The sequence below is a fragment of the Carlito syrichta genome, unplaced genomic scaffold (assembly GCF_000164805.1).
Source record: "Carlito syrichta isolate Samal-C Ts95f unplaced genomic scaffold, Tarsius_syrichta-2.0.1 Scaffold308060, whole genome shotgun sequence".
NCBI classification, from domain to species: Eukaryota; Metazoa; Chordata; class Mammalia; order Primates; family Tarsiidae; genus Carlito; species Carlito syrichta.
The window spans coordinates 63,883-69,882 of NW_007252156.1; the positions used below are offsets into that span (position 1 = coordinate 63,883).

Here is a 6,000-nt window from a genome sequence, read left to right on the forward strand (position 1 = left end):
CAGCAATTCACTTCTTTATATTGAAAATACCACCTGTGTAAAAAGAAGCTTCTGTTTTCTAACTGGAAATTCATCACAGCAAGAAATGTCTTTCAGGTTCCCTTTTGATGTACCTTTGACTTATTCACATCTGATTCTGCAGCTGCAATTGAGGGAATATTGAGTTATGGTAGGTAACATTCCTCAATCACTTTTTGCTACAAGAATGCAGTCTCCTTCTGAACCTATTCAGAGGGTTTATACACAGACATTTCTCTCAATAGGAATCCCTGATTCACTTCTTCCTCTGGGTAGTGGAGTGAGCTTCCCTTCTCTTGTAGATGATCCAGTTCATGCAATGATATCTGTCCTTCACAGCTCCTGGAACTGCAAAACATGGGCATGGCCCATTATTGACTGTATAGCTTTCAGGATATGAGATTCCTGTACTGAGGTCTCAGGGCAGTAAAGGACACTAAGAGTCTCATATGAGGTGATCTTGGATGTCTGATTCTTCTCTAGCATGGGGTTAAAGCTAAAGTTCCTTTAGAACCTGCCACTTTGGCAATGATATCAGTGCATTGGGAACAAGACTAGATTATACACAATAAGTTTAAAGAAACCATAACCTGGAAACTTACACATGGAAAAACCATTTCAGTTTGTACAGGGATATAAACCATCAAACTATCATTCCAAAGGGGACAAAGACTCATCAAATTATGCAGGATTTGTTTCCAATGGCAGCCTTGTAGAAAGAAGAAAAACAACAGACCACAGTAGTCAGAAAATCCTAGCATTCTCACTTCCTTTTATTTGGAAACAGAAATAACTACCATAGCTTCTTGGACAATTCAAGCATGAAACTTCAGAGGGGTTTCCCATAAATGCATGTGAGTTCTTAAGTTGAAAATGCAATCCTGCATATGGATCAAGTTGATGAGTTAGTCACATAGATAACAATTCATATATAAAGTTTTATGTTAATAGAGTTCTAAAATAATGTTCTATGAATATTATGAACGTTAGTGCCCAGTAACCATCAATATTATAATATCCCTCAATAGTCTTCAGTTTCAAGGTAGTTTCTATGTGAGAACCTCAGTCCAAGACCACGATACCAAAAAAGTCAAAATCAAAGTCACCTCAGGAGATAATTAATTCTAGATAGATTAAATTAACCATACTCATCTCTAAGCAATGGCATTATTTTTTTTTAATCTACTTATATAAATAAAATTTTATTAAGGTAGAAATTGTCCAATAGACATTGGTAGAACAGTGTCTGGGGGGAGGGTGTATACCACAACTGACCTAGGGGATTTCTTCCTAATGAAGAGGATGTCTCAAAATGTTCTTACATATCTTTCAAGTAGTCAACTCCTTAAATTTTAGGTCAGAGAAACTCAACTCAAACCAGCTACAGGAATAAAAATATATAGACATAGATAAAGAGAGCTATAGAGATATAAATGATACAAGTTTAGATACAGGCAATCTTATGTACCTGGGAAGAATTTTATTGCTGCTTATGAATCAAAGGAAGGACTGAGGGAAACAGGACCTGAAGTATTACAATCCTGGATTTTAAACAGCCAGAGAAGAAGGAAATACTGGTCAAATTTATAGATTCTGGAACCAGAATGCCTAGTTCTTTTCCTGATCCTTTTACTTATTAACTGTGCGACCTGTGACAGTTACTTAAACTTTCTGTACCCCATTTCTTAATCTTTAAAATGGTGATAACAATAGTAGCTACCTCAAGGGTTACTAAGAGAATTAGGTTTATGCTTTACATGGAATTATAACAATATGAATACTATCTTTGCTTCTTGCTTCTGGGTTTCTTTATGGGTTGGCCTCATTCCCTTCTGCAGAGAGGGCCTTCTACATATGGCGGGCTTCTAAATAATTTCGACCTAGAATTTTCAAGCGAAAGTTTATTTCATTCACAGTTTATATGTAGATCCAGGAGAAGGACTCAGATTGACTTCGCTTGAGTCATATGTTCACATCTTTAACCAAACATGGTTTTTAAAAGGATGAGATATCAGACTTAGTCACATGATGGAGGTAAGGATAGACTTTATTATGGAGAGAAGAAACCCAAAATAGGGGAAAGCTTGTTGAACACTCAATGTAATTGCTGTCACAAACCTTCAGTGTCTTTGGGGATAGGAACCCTCTATCCTGTAGGTGAAAATAACTGAATAGTGACTACTGTTGCTACTAAGAACTATGCACATATCTAATGTAGTTGAACATTTACCTGATATAATGCATTGCATTTGTATCTGAGTCCTACAACATCACCTAAGAAGGAAATACAATTATTATTCACATTTACTCCATGCAGAAACAAAAGCTTGATGAGTTTAACATTTTTTATGAGATTTTTAAATTCTCCCTCTCCCCTACAGAATGTAAGAGCTATAAGAGCAGGGACTTTGTCTGGGGAACTTTTGTATTCCCAGAGGCTGGCACAGAGGCTCACATGTAGTCCCAACTCAAAAGTACTTTGTGGAGTGAATGAAAGAAGGAATAAAGTTGCCCGGGTCCCTACAGCTAGTATAGATGGTGGAGTGGTCAGTCAAGCCCACATTTCTCTCTCCCTGAGTTACTTTTCTAACCACTATTCAAGTAGAAGTCATCATGTTATATTCTCAGGGAAATTTGGACAGAAAAATTGTTTCATCTGTTAATCAATGTTTATATACCCAACCCTGAATTGTACCCTACATCTTTATAATAAAAAAAAAATCACTGCTAAAATACAAATACTTAACCTAGGAAGGTAACACACTGAGTACACTGACAGCCATTATCATGTCAACTCATAACACACTTGTCACTTAACAAAGATAGTTGACATGAAGGGATGAGGCACAGGATAGGGATGCTGAAATGGGGAAATGGGGTAGTTGTGGCAGGTTGGGGAGGGTTCCTATACAAGACTGAAAACTTCAACACAGAGAGAAGTCTTATGGAGAGACAATGGGGTGGATGAGGGAACATGCTAGAAAAGAAAGGATGCTGAAGGACAACAGGCAGTGGTAAGGAAGAGAGCAGAGGAACAGATGACTCCTGGCAGACTCCTCCAGTGTTTCCTAATTCAGATTAAGACTTGCCCTGCTCCTGTGGCCCTCTGAGCTCTGGTAGCCCTTCGCCACCTGGCCTGGGCCTCAGCACTTCTCTCTAGACCTCAAATAGTGATGAAATAACTTGATGGTCTTGTTTGGCAGCATGTTTTGAGGATGGTTTAGCTGGAGGGACACATCTGTTTTATGCCAAATAACACATTCTCTTGGCTTAGAGGGAGCCATTAGTATAATGGTGCAGTGAGGGGAGGGGAGGCAGGGAGGCACGTGTCCCAGCAAACTTTCTGCTGTGGATTAAGGCATTGGAAGTAAAAAACAGCAGTCAGTTTCCAAGTTATAAAATAAGCAGATTAATTGTATATAAGATAATCATTTCAACCTTTCTTTATACCACTTGTTCAAATCTTATAAACACTGGATTTACAACCAAAATTGTAACTAAGTTGAACTGGTATTAAAAAAAAAAGTATATGTATAATATGCACACATTTATTCTCATTATGTAAGTGCTGTATATAGATATCCTTATTATGAGTTGAAATACCTGGACTTCCTTCTCTGTAATACTAGCTCCAAACAGTCTTTTTCTTTTCAGAAAAAGGCAGAAATTAAGGGAGGGTAGAATGTGGAAAGAAAAGAAGAAGTGAGGAAAAGCAAAACGGCTGATAAAAGGAAGAGAATGGACCGGTTGAGCACTCCATAGGTCAGCACATTTTAAAGCTCAACTTTGAGTTCAGCAGCACAATTTTAAGATAAAAGTTAAATAGGTTGAATATCCCTCATCTGTAATGCTTGGGACCAGAAGTGTTTCAGATTTCAGATTTTTTTTGGATTTGAGGATATTTTCTGGTTGAATATGCTTAATCTGGAAATTCAAAACCTGAAATACTTCAATACGCATTTTTGTTGAGTGTCATGCCTTCATTCAAAAATTTTCAGATTTTGGAGGATTTTGAATTTTTGGATTAAGGATACTCAACCTATACTGTAATCTCCTGAGAGAAAATCTGCAAGAGGAACATTCTGTAGGCTACTCAGTAACTGTTATGATGGCTTAAATATATTTGAACTGTCTAACACATAAAGGTGTTAAACATCTTTGAGGACTTGGGAGACCTTGGCTCAACATAAAAGGAGGCTATAGAGCTGAATGAAAGTGTGACCCGTGAAAGCTAGTACCGCTTTACTGGAATTGTACCCGCCGCCCGGGGGTCCCGACACACCGCAATCACGTCTATCACGTCCTATAACGGAGGGGCCGTCATGGCCATGAAGGGAAAGAACTGTGTGGCCATCGCTGCAGACAGGTGCTTCAGGATCCAGGCCCAGATGGTGACCATGGACTTCCAGAAGATCTTTCCCATGGGTGACCGGCTGTACATCAGTCTGGCCAGGCTCGCCACTGATGTCCAGATGATTGCCCAGAGCCTCAAGTTCTGGCTGAACCTGTATGAGTTGAAGGAGGGTCGGCAGGTCAAGCCCTACACCCTCATGAGCACAGTGGCCAACCTCCTGTACGAGAAGCAGTTTGGCCCCTACTACACGGGCTGCACCCGAAGACCTTTAAGTCCTTCATTTGCTCTCTAGACCTCATCGGCTGTCTCATGGTGACTGATGACTTTCTGGTCAGTGGCACCTGCACCGAGCAAATGTACGGGATGTGCAAGTCCCTCTGGGAGCCCGACATGGATCCAGAACACCTGTTTGAAACCATCTCCCAGGCCATGTTGAATGCTGTGGACCGGGACGTGGTGTCAGGCTTGGGGGTCATCGTCCACATAATCGAAAAGGACAAAATCACCACCAGGACGCTAAAGGCCCGGATGGACTAACCCTCTCCCTGAGTTCGCCACTTTTTTGTTTGTTTTTAAAAATAAACTAGGCTTTCTTTCAAAAAAAAAAAGAAAGAAAGAAAGAAAGTGTGACCCATTTGTCACCTGCTGAATTATAAAGTTCTGTTTTCTGAGAACTCACTTTCCATGTAAACAAAATATTTATTTCCAGGGCTAAATAACAGAAGAGAAATAAGATTAAACTTGGAGACAACCGCAGCCCACTTCTACGCACAGTGGCAAAGCATTTTAGAGCAATGTGGAATCTTGAAGAAAGGAATCAGAGTAGGAAAGAGTCAAGCAGCTTGAAATATGTGCAAAACTCTTGAATCCTAAACAGAAATAGAACCTCAGACAAGAAGGCAATGGGATCACAGGTGCCTTCCAGATCCCTTTTTTACTTCCAGTGAAAAGATCCCAGGATACTGGGGCTCGGAGGAGGACCTCAAGCTGCAACTTCAGTTTCTCTTGGAGTATGGCATAATCGTCATCACAAAAATACACCCTGATGTCTCCCATCTTTCCCCTTGTTTTCCAAAATGGTTGTACCAATTTATATTCCTACCAGCAGTGTACAAGGATGCCCTTTTCTCCACATTCTCACCAACACTTGTTATCTTTTCAGGTGTTTTTTTTTTTTAAATAATAGCCATTCTAACAGGTATAAAGTGATGTCTCATTGTGGTTTTGATTTGAATTTCCCTGCTGACTAGTGATATTGAGCATTTTTTTCACCATACCTATTGGCCAAACTATAAGAAAATAAAATTAACAGGCCAATACAAACATAGATGCAAAAATTCAAGAGCACATTTCATGGGTCACACATCATGATTAGACGGGGTTTTCCCTAGCTTGCAAAGATGGTTCAACACCTAAAAATCAATACATGTGATACAACACATTAACAGGATAAAGGATAAAAATCATATGATCATCTCAATAGATATAGAAATAGCATTTGACAAAAGCCATCACCCATTCATGATGAAAACTCTCGGCAAATTAGGTATAGAGGGAATATACCTCAATGTTGTAAAGGGCATATATGACAAGCCCATAGCTAATACAGTGAAATGCTGAAAGCTGAA

General features: G+C 39.4%; 1 pseudogene; it reads left to right on the forward strand.

The window, feature by feature from the left end:
* Positions 1–4,976, forward strand: part of LOC103267216 — a 39,994-nt pseudogene extending 35,018 nt beyond the window's left edge.
* Positions 4,977–6,000: the final 1,024 nt, after the last annotated feature.